The sequence below is a fragment of the Nymphaea colorata genome, chromosome 3 (genome assembly GCF_008831285.2).
Source record: "Nymphaea colorata isolate Beijing-Zhang1983 chromosome 3, ASM883128v2, whole genome shotgun sequence".
Taxonomy (NCBI): Eukaryota; Viridiplantae; Streptophyta; class Magnoliopsida; order Nymphaeales; family Nymphaeaceae; genus Nymphaea; species Nymphaea colorata.
Genome location: NC_045140.1, coordinates 13,768,129 through 13,785,467, shown reverse-complemented (window position 1 = coordinate 13,785,467; position 17,339 = coordinate 13,768,129). Strand labels below are relative to the sequence as shown.

The window sequence follows — 17,339 nt, the reverse complement described above, 5'->3', positions numbered from 1 at the left end:
AATATTAGCCTTCGTTTTGGACTTTGCATGAAACCTGGTCGATAAACCCTTGTTGTATATACATGTTCATAACATGTTATTTTGAGAAAGTTTAATCCTGTATTTAAAATTCTTAGATTTTTTTAGGGTCTATAAAAAGGATTAATTAAAAGATTAATTGTCATGATTCTAAGTTTCCTTGGAGCATAAACTAGAACTGTTAGCAGTTTGCCCGAATTCAAATGTGGAAGTAAGGCAGGTTATTACAAAATCGGTGTGTTGATAGCCAAATATGCTATTTTTTATATTGGCTCATGACATTTAAGAGGCACATATGATGCCATATCACCGTGATACAATTTACAGTCTTTAAGTTCTATAAATGGGTCAAATTTGCCACAATATTTACATATGGGATCTATCTTTCCGTTTTTTCCTCCTTAGAGTTGATTATATGATCGTGATAATGGTAAAGCAATATCATTGTCGTAAGTTGTTATGTTGTTATTATTGTTAATAACAAGGAACTTTGAGAAGCCCAGATTCCCAGACTCCTTATTAGTTAGCTCTGCACTTCGAAAACAAACGCCATGTGAGAATAACCATCACGGACTCGGCTTGGAAGAACACAATGCAAATGCGTATAATATTTTAATCATGCACAAAGTCCATACCTAGAATGCTAAGGAGCCCACGTTGGAGCAAATAATTATGCAATATGAAGTCTTTGTTCCCATTAATTTTGTCCACATAGAAGCAGCTCGTGGCAAATATTCAATTCATATGCTATTTAACATAACTTCTCTATGAAAAAGAAAATTTCTGAAGTCTTAATTAATAAATTTAGTTCATTATAATGTTTTAACTACGAGAAATTAACTTTGGCAAACAAAGTACTTGCTGTTGTGCCTTTTTTACTTGAATATACAAATATGTAAGCAAATATTCGATTCGTACAATAGTTTAAAACTTTTAGTTCCCTATAATATTTTAACCTTGCACGGACAATTAACTTTGCCAAATAAAGTGCTTGCTGTAATGAATTTTGATTAGAATATACTACAAAGATCGCTTTTGCATGGCATACGATCTCTCTCTTATATATATACCAGCTGAGCAAGGGTAGGGCGGTGGGAGGTCACCGCCAAAAAGAGGAGGCCATGGCCTCCTCTATCTCAACTTGAAAAGAAAAGGGGAGGTCATCGTGTCCCCCAATGCTGCCGCCTCGGCCTCCCCTCACCGGCGGATGTCTGCTCCTCATTGTTTTTGGTCTGATCCTCATTGTTTTTAGAAACATCATACATGCATGGCAATATAATTAAATTTTATGCAAGTTAGGAAGGTCACAGACCTGATTTGCTGAAAATCTTGAGGCTAAGTTGAGCTTAGATTGCTGTCCAAAATAGGGCAGAGCAGAGGTGCCAAATCGAATTTAGTATTGTGGCTGGAATTGGCCCAAACTAGGGGCGGCTGTTGAGTTGAATAGCGCACCTTGGTGGAGTCCAATTTGAAGATGCTTTGAACATGTGGTTGACTAGGCTAAAACACCTAGGATGGGAGAGCAAGTAGGCTGAGTACCTTTGAGTAGAAACACCTAGGCTGGACCGGACTGAGCTGCGATGCCTTGAATGGCGAAGTCGGCTAGAGCAGACGGTGCTTAGACGACTTAGATTTTGAGCTGAGTTGAGGGCACATACCCTAGGCATAGGTCAGCTGGAGTAGGAATTTCCTAGAGAAGCTTGGCTAATGGTGCCTTGGCTGAATTCAAGTTAGCGTCGATCATGCTTGACGTCCAAGGCTTTGGCGTCTTCCTCTTGATGGCTATTGCAGCTAGGAAACCAAGAGTCTCTTGGCTGGAGCAGAAGATTTGGAATGGAATTGAGAGGATGGCGTTTAAGCTTGAGAGAGCTCTTGAGGGAACGCCCAAGGATGCCAAGGGATTGCTCACGGTTTTTTGCTGCTTGCAAGGGGTAGTTTATGTAGGCACCAAGTCATCATGACTTGGTGCTATGACTTGACGCTAGACAGAGTTTTTTGGAAAACCAAGGAATTATGCAGCAATCTCCATGATTTTGGCATGGAAGGGAAGCAAGGGCCGCATGAAAGGGGCATCTTCTTCTTTGCCAATGAGCTCTCTTACTTTGGCTTCTGTGTCTATCTTGTCTAGCTTGAGAATCATGTCTTCCCTGTAGACTTAGACATTGGGCACTTCAATAGGAAATGTTGCTACGGGTATCATGGGATAAGGATATCATTTTTGACAGTTCTCTACATATACTACTGTCACCTGCATTCTTTTGGCCCATTGGACACATTGTTGCCGGGTGGATGGTACTGCGTTGGCTGAATGAATCCATGGTCAATCAAATTACAAGTTAAAAAATGGTTCTATATCCACTATGTGGAATAGAGCCTCAAATAGGGTCTCTGCAATCTCCACTTTTATACATACACACCCATGTAGGGCTGCCAATGTCCATCATATCCTTGGCTTGTGACTATTCTAGCCCCCCGATCCCCAGGGCCTGTGTCGTCTGAAATGGGGAAAATGTTGAAACTTGCCCCACCATCAGCCAATGCGTAAGTGACCATGGAGCCACAAGTTGTGATTGTAATATAGAGGGAATCATTGTGCATATCACCTCTATTGGGGAGGTCTTTATCTGTGAAGTATAATGAGTCATTTTGGTATAACCCGTAGGCGCATTAGTCCCTTCTGTTTAGACTGAATTTTTCAGTATTGATGGGGGTTGGAGACTCTTGCCAGTTTTACAGTGTTTCAAGAGGCTCCGGATCTAATTTTTCTTCCATAGGAGCGGGGAACTAGCGGAGGGTGTTATTTCATCTTTCCTTGCCAGTAGTTTGAAGAAGTTAATTGGAGCTCCTTTTTCACGAGTCACCATGACTTGTTGTTTGGATGAAATGGAAGTGTGTCTAAGACTCTAATCATTGAGTTTGTTTCCTTTCCATGCTTTGAGAAAGGACTGGTGATTATTTTTGGCTGCCCAAGAGTCACATTAATCATTTCTTTGTCCATTGCATCTTGAATTATGTTTTTGAGTACCATGCAATCTTTTATGACATGCATCGGTACTCGATAGAATTTGAAAAATTAGGTGTTGTCCTTTCTCATGATAGGAGGAGGATTGAAACTTTGGGTAATGATAGTGTGCCCCTTTTTAATAGTTCATCCATGATTTCCTCATATGATCGTTTAAAGGCTGTGAATTTTCTATGATAACTCTAGCCTAGGTGTGCTCTTGTTATTGTTGGGTCCAGCTTTGGAGTCCAAGTTTTCTTTCTTCATTGTATTTGCGACAACATTGATTGGAGCATATTGGGCCTTGTTCTTTTTGGCCTCTTTTTTATGTTTTGCCAGGATTAATGCATCAAATGCTCCATTCTCTATTCGGCTCATCCTACCAAGTCAACGAATGACTTTATGAGAGCATTGAAAAATAGAATTCTTAGTGGCTGAGAAGGATTATTGGTAACCCCAGTGTATGAGATTGGGATGTTGGATCCCTCATTTTGTTGCTGCTCGATCTCTATCTCTAGATGAAGTCTCTAACCTTTTCTCCTAGCCTTTGTCTAAGGTTGCAGAGGGCACTAATAGTTGGAGCGGTTTCTACATTCTGAATGAACCACTCAATGAACAAGTTGATTAGTTTTTCAAAATTTTTGAGTTCTGCCGGGTTAACATGTTCCTAGTATCATTGTGCTGCTATGCCTTCTACAGTGAGCATGTTAATTGTTTCTAAATTTGTAATATTCGGCAAAGAACATCACCAAATGAGCTTTAGGATCACCTTGGCCATCAAACTTCATAAATTTCTTTGATAAATTCTTGACGTATTTACCATTCTCGAAGCTTTCATAAAAGTCTTCGCAGGTGAAGTTTCATTTGCATTTTTCCTTAAGTTGGATGGCATTGAGTTTCTTCTCTCTTCTTGGAGTTTGATTTTGATAGATTCTCCTTTCTTCTTTTTCTCTTTAGGGGTTGTCTTGTTGTCTTCCCCACTGCTTGTTTTAGTACTGGCGTTGTTGCAGGTATCACTGTCATTGGATGATGATTCCTTCTTCTTCTTTTTCTTCTTGTTCACCTTTGCTTGCTTTTGTTGAATTTGAGCATGAATTGGCAGAACTTCTTATATTCTTTCTGATTGGATTGAGGGCCCTTGAGGCAGTGCTAGAGCTGGAAGATGAATTCTCAAGTAGGTTAAGAAGATGTGGTTGTCTGACTCCATTTTTATTATTCCCATTCTCTAACTTTGGGTTTTCACCATATATTGGATGCTTACCTAACTGAAAATGAAGAAAATAATGATAGAGATTAGAATTCAAGAAAATGACTTGATAAAAGACATGAAAAGATGTTTCACTGCAATATCAACATGAGACAATGTTGTTTTGCAGACTTGATTGATTATAATGCATTTAGATTAGATTTTGACCATTAACTAAAGGTGACCAAGGGGTGGGTATCTTCCCACCATTTGGCATAATTAGGACCTATGACTGCAAGGTATAAATGTGCAAATTCCCCCGTTGTTGTTAGGCTAAGGCATATGTTCTGAACCACTCTGGAGTCATAGCTCATGCTCTCTGATGGATCCTTTAAATTTGATGTTATGAACATTATTTTGTTGCTGCGAGAATTGACAGAGATAATGCTCTGGATGGCACTCCACTGTGAAGTGAGGTCCCAAGAGTAGGCAACTTCTGTTTGAATTGTGTGTGTATCTTGATTTGATGTCTCATTCGAAGAAATCCCATACAATGGTTTCTTCATCAACTTGTTTCATTTTTTTCCGATAGTGTTCCATAATGAACAATCTCCCCGTCAAGATTCAGAAATGACTAGAATGTGGTCCTGTATGCTTGTAGAACCATGACCTTAGAGCGAAGATGCATCCTTCTATGTGGTCTACATCTCCAATAGAAAAATTGAACAGCCCTTTGTACAGAAAGGTGAGAGTTGCCATGACTATTGATCGATGGCGGGCTTTGATGAGCAACCCTGAGATCCATAGTCTCCTCTTTGTTATGGAAGAAGATTAGTACTATGGTGCATGCCATCACTGAGTTTTTGTACTTATCAGAAGCATTGTCGGATAGGGTGGTTGGATCGACATCGGGAGAGCTCTTTACTGTGATTATCTAGTTGAACGGACTGATATCCGTCTTGTTCTAGAGGTGGCCAACTCCTTTCTAATGTGAGTCTGCATATTACCTCTGAAAATTCAACTTCTTCTTGGTTGACGAGAAACTGACTTTTAATCAGCCCTCTAGGATCACCCTCTAGTACCATCATGTTGGAAAACTCGTATAGGGTGATGGTCATTTCAATGCATAATGCATAATGCAATTTGGATCTCATGTTGACCCACCTTAGAGGTGGAAATGTAGGATGTCCTCCAAGTTTGTTCCTAATATAAAGAAAATCTTTTTGAAGATAATGTCCATGGGCATAGGTTTAGAAAATTTGGTTTTGTAGTTGGGGTTTCAAAATGAATTGGGTGAAGATGCGCTTCAATTATCCAAATTTATTGTTTTAGAATTTTGAGAGAAACTTCTCTTTGAATGAGAAAAATTTGTGATTTTCTTTAGGGTAGGGCATTAGCTGTTGGCTTGGAAATGGAATTGGTTTGGACAAGTTGATTTCAACTTGTTTTTGGGCATACAATATAGGTAAAATCAGGTTTTTTATGACAAACAACATAATGTTTGAGAATTCTAGGAATTGGGTCTAGGGAAATTTTAAGAATTTCTCCAAATTTCTCTAGGATGATATTTTTTAGAAGATTGAGCTAGAGTTGGAAATAGCTTGGTTTTTTGTAAAATTGACTTGAAAATGGTGGGACCTTGGGAAATTCTTTTTTTTTTAATGATTCTCGATGAGAACCAGATTTCTCTAGTGGTTTTGGATTTCGCCAAAACACTTGTTTTGGATCTAGGTGCTTCTTTTGAAACCAACTAGATGACTTTGTTAATAATTGATTTTTAAAATCATTGATATTTCTGAAAATTTCAGAAATGAGATAAGTTTGAAATGAGCCTGTTTTGTTTGATTTATTTCTTTTAAGGTGGATCATACTCATGGATTAAGTATATTCAATCCTTGATGGAATCGTTTTGGAAAAATTGTGAGGTCCAATCCATTCAATAAAACATCCATGCTTCATTCTTCTCTCTCTCTCTCTCTCTCTCTCTCTTTGCATTAATTCATATGATTACATAAATGAAAGGATGAAATTTTTGCCCAAATCATGGTAGTATTCCTCCAATATTGCACGAATGTGATCTTTTTAAATCAGATTTTGAAAACATCACTTTCGGATTTTTGAAAAAAATAGAATTTGGCTCAAAAGGTTTGGATGATCAAGGGAATGCATGAATATATGGATTAACATGTACATTATTTTTGTATTGACCCAGCTGGACATCATTCCAAGCTTTTAAAATAGTGGAAACCTCAGCCCAAACCCATGTTTCATTTGCCACTTTCATTCGTCATTCGTATGAAGAAGCGTCCATAGAATGTCCTTAATTTCCAGCAAGATAATGCTGAGGAAAATATCATAAATTATGGAGATTAAAATGATCAAATTATTCACGTGGTTTTCTATTTTGGAACAGCAAAAGAGAGGTGCCATTTTTTAGTTAGATGGTTTGGTGAATACTTCAAACCATAGTACTAGTTAGGATCTCACCTTGGTGGTGAATCGCCAACATTTGGTAAGTTGAAATCAAGTTGCTAGTTTTAATTGAACAACAGAAATAGAACCCATTGATCTGGGTGTTTAGGATGTTAAAAACCAAGGGTATTCAAACTCGGGTTTTTAAACTTTGATCAGAGGATGCATCGACCATCACCAAGGATGCTGAAAAGCAGGCCATGGTGGAGTCTTTCTGCCGCTGTTAGCAGCCAGCCACTTTATGGCTGCTAAATGAAGTCTGATCCTTGTTGCTTTTAGGAAAAATTATACATGCGTGAAAATATGACTAAAATTTCATGTAAGTGAGAGAGGTTACTAACCTGATTTGCTGAAAATCTTAAGGAGAAGTTGAGCTTGGATTGTGTTCCAAAACAGGGCAGAAAAGGGGTGCCGAATCGGATTTAGTAGTATGGCTGGAATTGATTCGAACAAGGGGCAGCTGGTGAGTTGAATAACCTGCCTTGGTGGAGTCCAATTTGAAGATGCTTTGAGCAGGTGGTTGACTTAGGCTGGAACCCTAGGATGGGAGAGCGAATAGGCTGAGTCACTTTGAGTAGAAACGCCTAGGCTGGACCCGGCTGGTTGTGACACCTTGAATGGGGAAGTCAGCTAGAGCAAGGGGTGCCTAGACACCTTAAATTTTGAGCTGAGTTGAGAACATCTACCTCAAATACAGCTTGGAGGTAGAGGTCAGCTGGAGTAAGAGCTGCCTAGAGAAGGTTGGCTGATGGCACCTTGGCTGAATTGAAGTTGGCGTCTAGCAAACTTGATGTCCATGGCTTTGACGTCTTCATCATGATGGCTGTTGCAGCTAGGGAGCCAAGAGGGGTTCTTAGCGGCTTGCAAAGGGTGGTTTATATAGGCACTATATCATGATGGCTTGGTGCTAGACAGACTTTTTGGAAAGCCAAGGAGTCATGGAACAGTCACCATGATTTTGGCACAGGAAGGAAGCAAGAGCTGCATGCAAAGGGCACCTTCTCGTTTGGATTCCTTCTCTATCATGTCTAGCTTGAGAATCAAGCAAGCATGGAGGGGTTGTCTCTTTATGTCAGCCATGAAATCTGATCTTTGACCAGCTAGTTAGGATTCAAATGACAAAGAAAAGGAAGGTGGAACATCTTTAATGGTTGGTTCCTGTTCACATCCCCAAAAATTTTTGTTTTTGGGGTGCTAAAAAACATGAGATTTTATTTTGAAAATGAAAGAGAAAGGCACTCGCCCATTGGTACGAGGATTGACTGTTCCCGGTGCCTTTACCGGGGGTAATCGATCCCAAGGCTACTGATGCATTTCATTTTGACTTAAACATATTTTTCATTCTATATGCGGTGTAAAAAAATATTAAAAGTTTGATGTTTCAAACTCTACATCCTTGTGACATAAATATGTGTATATATTTATGATCAGATCATTTACTCATTTAAAACTGCATAGATGTCCAAATATGGGCCTATTTTTGTTTCTAAATATGTACTTGAGAAGTTTATGGACAGAGGCAGTCGTGATCAACTATGACTGATCAGTTTTTTCTTCTTCTTTTCAGTACATATAATTAACCATATGCATCCAGATTACGATATAGCCTTTGCACATAACTATATCTATACGTCCATGATTGCCAACCCAAACTAAGTAGAGCACTTATCTAAACAGCAATTACTTGAACCCAAATCAGCAGTCCCCTAGCTTCTTTCTCTAACTCTTCGTGGCTGAGATGATAGGAGAACAAGTCATTATCACTAACTTAACTTCAACCAAGGATGCAATAAGAAAATAGAAGGTATCCCCTTCTCACTTCAATCTTTTTGCGGCAAAAACCTTTTCCACTATGATAGTAGCAAGTATAAGGCTAAAATGTTGTCTACTCAAGCTTAATGAGCTCTTTTTGATAGCCCCGAAACTTCCATCCGAATTTGTTGTTATCCAAAAGAAAAGGAGTGACTCTTTGGCTTCTCCCACCCCCCTTTTATATCTCATTTAATCTTTTCAGTAGTCCTAACATTCTACTCAACCACCCCTCTAATTTTAATTACAAATTTAATACTTAGTTTGATTGGTCACAATACTTCATAAAATAAACAGATAATATATGTATATTTATATATTTGCATGCTTATATTTAATTGTATTTGTTTGAAATTATATGGCTTTATATCCTTTCACCCATAAAGAAAATTTCATCTTAATTTGCATGTCTCATTCAAATAACTAAGGTAACTCTTCTTCACGTCATGTTCCCACTCCCAAGTGCATTCTTTGATTTCATGATGTTGCCAATTTATCTTCACTAACAGAATCTTCTTTGTTCACAGCACACGTTCCTTTCGTTCTATGATTTGAAGTAGCCATTCATCTATTGTCATATTTTCTTGCAAATCTACCTCTTTATAGTCTATTACCTGTGAAGGATCTGAAATATACTTTCATAGCATTGACACATGGAACACTGGATGAGCATGACGGTATTGTGGTGGAAGTGCAATTGTATATGCCACATTTTCAATCCTCTCCAAAATTTTAAATGATGTAATGTACCTTGGACTAAGTTTTTCTTTCTGAAACAGAACACACTTTTGGTTGGTGAAATTTTGATGAACACATTATCTCTATCTTCAAAAGCTAACTCTCTTTGTCGTTGATTGGCATAACTCTTCTAATGACTATGGGCAGACAAAAGCTTCTTTCTGATTGTGTTAACTTGATCGGTATAATGTTGAATGACTAATGGATCTTCATTCTTGTTATCACTAATCTCAGTCCAACTAGTTGATGATTGACATGGTCGACCATAGAGAGCTTCACATGTTTGTCCCATTCACCTTTCCATTCCAGCTCCCAAGCCCTCAACATGTCCTTTAATGTTTGGATGTTTCATTCTGAGTATCTATTGGTTTGGGATGAAATGTTATGCTCAATTTCATCTTTGTCCATAATGCTTCCTATAGCCTTCCCCAAAATCTAAATTTTGAATCGTGGATCCTTATCTGAAATGATTGATTTAAGAATGCCATGAAATCTAACAATTTCTTCAATATATAAGTCAGTCATGCTTTCAAGTGATTGTGAAATCTTGATGGATAGGAAGTGTGCAGATTTAACTAGACTTAGAGGTGAATATGAGCCGAGTCGAACCTGAGTTCAGTTAGCTCGACTAATAAAACCTCGAGCTCGATCTCGGCTCGACTAATGAAACCTCTGTCTCGACTTGGCTCGAGCTCAAGAATAACTCGACAGTGCAGCTCGAACTCGACTCGGCAATTACGTGTTGGGCTCGAGCTCGACTCGATTAAGGCTCATTGGCTTAATTAAGGCTTGACAAACTAATTTGAACATAACGACTTGATTAAGGCTTGACAAACTCGACAAATTCAAACTAATGATAAAAAATGACTTGTTTTAATGTCATTCCCAAATTCCGTCGGCTTTGTCTCATGATAAAAAATGACTTGTTTTACATGATTGATTTACCTACTAGGAACAGTTTGTGGTTAAGAATGGACTAGTGAATGAGGAACTAGAATCATCATCTACCTGTGTCATTGGCAGCTACTGGATACAAAAATTCCAATAACGAATGTTTCTTGGTTGCCAAGCATAACTTGTTTGCAGGATGGGCCAATATATTCAAATGCAAATTGTGATCATTTGATTATATTCAATATATCAAACATGTGCACACACTTGAAAGACTCATGATGGGGATACTTTAGAGTGTGAAAGTAAGCTTGACGATAACTTCAAAGACGGTGTTGTACTTGCATTGTCAACCAATAGTTAATCTTACCAAAGATTTTTACAGAGAGGAACAAGCATTGAAACTAGTCTTAACTTATTGAAGCTTGAAATTTCAAAGATTTTGGTCCAATACAAAAAAAATTATATGCACCTCCTTTGAAAGAAAAAGATAATAGTAAAGAAGAAGCATATAGCAGTATGACCATAAACAAAAACAGCAAGAAGCACATTTTGTCAATTTCAGTGGCTAAAATTTAACAAACATGTCTCTTTCTCAAGGACTTGCAGAAGAATTGAAAGTACCACTGTACCAAAACATGGTAATAACAAAATAAAACAGTTTACTAGGCCTCACCATATCAAGATCTGGCTCCAGAATTTTTTTTATCAATGCAATTGCTTCAGAGGAAAACCATGAAAGACAAGAAATCTCTGCTGCATTGATATGTAGAAGAGCCAAAAAAGAAAACTATTAGCTTCTAACTTAAAACCCTTAATGGTATGATATAACAGATTCTTCCCAACTTAAAAACACAAGATCCATATTGCCATGAAACTTCTGATGGGACATGGCCATTTATCAGAATTGTTGCAAATAAAAGGACTCTGAAATATATGATACTAGTATTGGCATCAACTTAAGATTTATAGATTTATGAAGTCATAGCCTTACACCAGTGGGCCCAACAAAAAAAAAAAGAAAAGCAGAAAAAGAGAAAAAAAAACTTTGCATTAAGTGTGCAAAAAAAAAAAAAGAAAACACATTCAATTATGGGAAACTCCATAGTCCATTCCATGAAACATGATAATAGAAAACAATAAGGACCAAGAACAGTGCAAAGAATTCGTCCACATGTAAAACATTGCCAAAACATAGGAATTAAAGTTGAACATAGCAAGCCTTCCAACACATTTTATTTGAAGAAAGAACAACAAAGCACTTGAAGTCAGTGATACATGACCAAAAATACAGGGAGACATATTCAGGCATAAGAAGAGCAGAATCCATTATAGAAGAACGAGCTTCATAACAAACAAGGACATTTTTATCTACCTTTACTGAAAGTAACTCCTAATGACATTGAACGCTAAATTGCTTACCTAGTCAAGAAGGGAAAACGAAAGACTCCCTTAAAAAATGCTTAAAACCAATTGTAAACCTAAAAAAATAGAATGGATGATCATGCTAAGAAGATCAATGTCAAAGAAGAAAAAAAAAGGCTCAGTTCAGTACCATATAAACATGAACAGCTTGTGTCTTTATCTGAGCATCATTCTCTGCAGACATGGTAATCAATGCAATAAAGACTGGGATTTCAGGTTACAAATCAACAAACAGAATACTTCCAAAAGCACATACAAAAAATCATTCCAACTAAAAAATATGGAACCAACCAATGTTTTTAATAGAAAACATTGAACCCGGCAAGTGCAAATGTCAAAGATTGAAACCAAAGCATAGCAAACTAAATAAAAATGTTGAGGAAAAAAAGGTGTGATCTAAAACATTAACACCGAACCGCCAACATTAAGTACTCAAAAAGTATGTCAATAAAAGCTGATCATGTTACGTCATCCAAACCTACTAGAAACAAAAAACTTACAGTTCACGAAGACCCCATTGAAAAAACAGAATGAAACTTATTCTTTTCAAAAAGAAGCTAAAAAAAGGGGAAACAAAATACAAGAAAGCCTAAACTGTAGTTTGGGCAACAAATTTTAAGTCAAGAACTCTGAATCACCTACTCCCCACCAAATGGAGAAATGGTTTCTATGCTCATAGCTTGCCAATTGTAGCTTACCCTTAGTTGACGATGTCAAGACTTAGGCATCTGGTAGGCTTGGATTTCCATCCAACCCCCACCCTGTACCTCCACCTTGGACACCCTCCCACAACCTACACACTGATTTCTTCTCCCCTCCATCCTCCTGCTACTAGGCCTGGCTGTCGGGCCGGGTCACCGGTGGGTACCCGGTACCCAGCCCAAAACGGGCCCAAGTTCAGGTAGCAATTTGCTATCGTCGGGCTTTCGTCCATTGCGCCCGGCCCGGCCCAACATTAAAACGGGTCGGGTCCCGGTTATAAGTTGGGGTTGGGGCCCATTGGGGCCCAATAGTGCTTAGGTCGAAATAACTCGACCAAATTAACTTGGAAAACCTTGAGCTATTTCCCTTTTCATTTGAAAGGGAGAGAGCTGCGTTGTTGTGCCAGTGCGATCCAGTTATCCACCGACCACTATCGCCGCCGTTAGCCATCGTCGTCGACATCTCCACCATCACCGTCACCGTCACTGTCATTGTACTTCTGGTCTGTCATAGTCGACACTCATTTTTCCCTTTCCAGTGTTTTTTAGATGTTGTTTCTTTCATGAGTGTGATTACTTCTTAATGCTAATGTTGTGAAATGGTTATGTTCATTTCTTGGATTTAAGTCTCTTGTTGCTTTCTTAGTGCATGATGCAAAGTTGGTTGTTATTAAGATTGCCGATCTGTTACTTTTGGGTTTGGATGCTTACTTCTGCGACTTTGCTCATTCTCAGTCTGTTTTCCCTTTTTATTCTCCCGATAAGTTCTACTTGTGCTCCCCAAATTTGTTCCTTTTTGTAATTTCTTTCCATTGAGGGCACAAGTACATCTTCTTCCCTTGCTGTTACAAGAAACAGGAGGAAAGTGATATCTATTAGTTTTTTTTCTTCTCATATGGCATTTTGTGTAGTGAACGTGTTCATTTGACATGATATATGATTCTGTTGAACCTGAGAAAATATACATGGATGTTCATTTGACGTGATATTTGACCTTTTCAGCTAGAATGAAGATTCGCATAAATGGTGTCTTATTTATATATATATATATATATATATATATATATATATATATATATATATATATATATATATATATATATATATATAATGGTGTGAACGAAACAGCCTTAGACCTCTTAATCCAATATGCCATAAAACAGAAATGCAGAATGCTGCTACTGACAAGAGAATGGCGAAGATGTTCACTGCATCTTCCGAGTTAGAGTGACCTGACAAGAGTCTTGTAGGGAGCTAGTAGATGGTTGGGCAATATCAAGCAGCATCCAGTTACGATTAGCATAATAGTGTTGGGATCCACTCCATGGTTTCCGGTCCATGGGATACCAGAATGCAACTGCAAAGTTTGATGTCTGACCCATTGTGAATTGTGTGTCCTGCAGTCCTCATTGCAATATGACATGATAAGCACATAACATCTTACTCTTGTTGGTTGGTTCACACACACGCACACACTTGATGCATAGAACTTGCATGTTGAAGATGGTCCATCATTCTTAGGGGCCTTGAGAATTCAAAATAATACGTGCCTTTTTTACCGTTTGTTGAGTACGGGTTGTCTTCCTCCACAAAACCTAGCTATATGCATGATGCACATCTTGAGACCAGTATATAAACTCAATGTTTGGACATTCTTTGCAATATAAACTCAGTATATTTGGGGTGATGTTGCTAATGAAGTTAGCAAATATCGTTTGGTAAAAAATTTCAAGGGTCCCTAAAGTATATCCCCCATTATCATTTTCCTGTGCTTGGACAAAAACTGTTGCTCCATATCACCAGTAGATTAATGTTCATAGAAATGTAAATGGAGTTTGCTACTTTTGGAGATTAAAGAAAAGGTATATAACTGTTTTCCCATCCCAAAGTTTCAGAATGACTAGGCCGGACGCCCAGGCCTAATTAGAACTGTTGGCATGGGGAATGGAAAGAAATGTTGGAATCCGAAAACTAACCATTTTGATGCAATATCTAGCTGTAGTAGATAAATCATGACAAATTCATTTTATCTTCTCTTGGTGAATAGTCAAAGGCCTTATTCCTTTTTTTTTATTTTTTATTTTTTTTGCAGTGCCTGAGTTGCAAGGAGAGCCTAAAGAAATCTCCAAAGAAAAGGCTCGTTTAGCAACAAACGAGGTCTGCATTTTTTGTCCTTTAAAGCTGCACGAGTTAGTTTCCTTCTTCTAAGATGAACTAGATGTTGAAATCTAGGTTGAGACTCAAGAGCTCAATATTATAACTAAACTGGCCATTTTGATGCAATATTTAGCTGCAGTAGATAAATCATAACAAATTCATTTTATCTTCTCTTGGTGAATAGACAAACATCTTATTCCTTTTTTTTATGTTTTGTTTTGCAGATCCTAGTTATGCATGTTTGCCTTCTGAGGATGAATGGTCTCATGCATCTGATTTATGTCAGTTCTTAAAGGTATTTTATGATGCAACAAATCTATTCCATACCTCTAAGCAGGTAACATCTAATCTTGTTTTTGAAGATGTTTTATCAATCTACCATCATTTGCGTAGGCATCATGGAACATCAAATGAACATATGAGGGTATTGATTTGCAAAATACAAGAAAAATTTGACAAATACTTCAATAGCTACAATATTCTCTTTGCAATGGCAGTTGTTTTCTATCCTAGGTTCAAGTTGTCATACTTGAAGTATTTGCTTGATGATTTGGATAAATCATATGCCATGATAAAATATGAAGTTGTAGAGAACGTCCTTCATGAATTGTATGTTGAATACAAAAACATGTAGGATGATAGTGACACAAGTAATATGCAAAGGGACAATGCATACACTAGTACCATAATTGCAACAGAAGAGTATAGAAGTGTGGCTAGAAGTGGGTTCAGAGCATGCTTCAGCTTTGTCTCTCCTGTAGTGGCTCACATAGATCTAGACAAATATTTGATTGATCCAATGGAAGAAATTGCACATAATAATGCAGACTTCAACATATTATCTTGGTGGAAGACAAATGAAAGTAAATATAAAATTGTACCAAAGATGGCTTGAGATGTATTAGTGATTCATGTATCTAAAGTTGCTTCAGAATCTTCATTCAGTATAATACGAATAATTCTTAATGATTATCAATGTTCAACTACTCTGAAAATGTGAAATCATTTGCACATAGAGTTGGATCCGTGATGCACACAACTTGGGTGAAAGGTAAGATGTTCATAGTCCATTTTCTAATTTATTTTATATATTAACATAGTAGTGTGCTTAAATTAACATATGTTACAGTTTTCATGATGCAGAGAACCATTCTAATGAGGAAAGTTAATCTGATGCATGATTATCGTGGTAATTTTTTTAATTAATGTTTATTATTCCATGCAAACAAGCACTTGTTAATTTTTATTGACATTTCTTTTTCGTGTTAAATTATAGATGGACATTTCAAGGTTGCTGATGGACTTTGAAGACATTTAGTTTGAACATGCCACATTCAAGTTAACTTTATTTCTAAATGATGCTTTTGTTAATTCAAATGATGGTGGTGGTGGTGGTTGTATTAGTTTGAACATGCCACACTCAAGTTAATTTTATTTCTAAATGATGCTTTTGTTAATCCAAATGATGGTGGTGGTGGTGGTATTAGTGTGTACATGCCACGTTCAAGTTAATTTTATTTCTAAATGATGCTTTTGTTAATTCAAATGATGGTGGTGGTGGTTGTATTAGTATGAACATGCCACATTCAATTGTTGGCTGTCTTGTTAACGACAGAAGGCTGTCTTGTGTGATAGTGAGACAAGCACTTGAAGTAATAGTTTCAATTGTTGGCTGTTTTGTTATTTTTCCTTTGTTGCTGCTTGTTGCTGCTCCCTTTCTTCGCTTGAAGAAGTTATAGTTTGGTATGGTTCCATCTTTCTGAGAGTGGAATGGGCTTTGAACACTGCCTTTTTTTTGGTAGACGTGGGTTCATTTAACAGGCTGAATGTATATTTTTTCAACAGGCCATGTCGTTTCACTTTTAATACAAACATTACAAGTTCTTGATGTATATCTTTTTCCTTTCAGTAGCATTTGTACTTTCGTGTAATTCTTGAGCAGAAATATCTATGTAGCACGAGAAAGATTAAAAACCAAATGGGCCTGGCCCGACCCGCCACGGCTCGACAGTTAACAAAACGGGTCGGGTCGGGCCTCAGACATGGTTGACCCAGCCCGGTACCCGGTCCGGCCAGTTAATAATCGGGCCAGGTAGCGGGCCAACCATATTCAAATCCGGGCCTTAAATGGGCCGGGCCGGCCCGGCCCGATGCCCAGGCCTACCCACCACATACCGACTGAAAAGAAATAAACAAAAAGAAAGCAAGAGAGAAAGAGAGAGAGAACTACATAATGCATGCAGGAGAACCTTGAAGGCTGAAGTGGGGCTGCCAGTTGTGATAGGAACCTTGAAGGCTGAAGCAGAGGAACTTAGGAGTTAGGGTTGCATTTTGGGGCAAAAAATTTCGAAAAGAGAGAGAGAGAGAACAAAAGGAAAGTGAAAAGTGAAAAGTGAAGTTTCCCGCTTGAGACAAACGAGTCAGAAAAAATTGAGTTGGGAAACTGTTTTTTCAATTAAAAAAAATGAATTGGTGACATTTTTTAGCCGAGTCGAGCTTTAGCAGTTCGAGCTCACTGAACTTGAACCCGACTCGATTATTTGAACGAGTCGACTCATGAACTTGAGCTTGACTCATTCAACAAATGATGCGGCTCGAACTCATTTAGGAGCCGAGCTTTAACGAGTTGAGCTCGATTAGCTCGACTCGTTGTTCACCCCTGATTGGATGGTCCACCACTATCCACATAGCTGTAAATCAGACCCAAACAAGGCAAATACTTCAAGAATATCACTCTTAAATTTCCCACCAACTCAACAAGACAATACACAAGAGGATAAAGAAACATGTATTGATCTTCAACAATAATACAAGATGTGGCTTAAAAAGCCATGAGCTAAAAAGAGGGAAATACACACTATTTATAGAGGAGAGAACAAAAGGGAGAAGAGGGCTAGCCGTTGGGACTAGTCCCCTTTAGGGGATAAAGAGAAAGAAAGGG

General features: G+C 37.9%; 1 long non-coding RNA gene across 3 annotated transcripts; it reads left to right on the top strand.

Moving 5' to 3' along the window:
- Positions 1 to 1,857: 1,857 nt before the first annotated feature.
- LOC126409880 (uncharacterized) lies at positions 1,858 to 15,829 on the top strand. Of its 3 annotated transcripts, none has more exons than XR_007572763.1 (6): positions 1,858 to 2,559; positions 14,334 to 14,398; positions 14,623 to 14,693; positions 15,415 to 15,449; positions 15,528 to 15,587; positions 15,675 to 15,829. It is a non-coding gene; the product is annotated as an uncharacterized LOC126409880 (long non-coding RNA). The 3 variants fall into 3 exon arrangements; XR_007572762.1 differs by adding an exon at positions 3,977 to 4,029 and having other exon boundaries at positions 14,623 to 15,449; XR_007572761.1 differs by having other exon boundaries at positions 14,623 to 15,449.
- Positions 15,830 to 17,339: the final 1,510 nt, after the last annotated feature.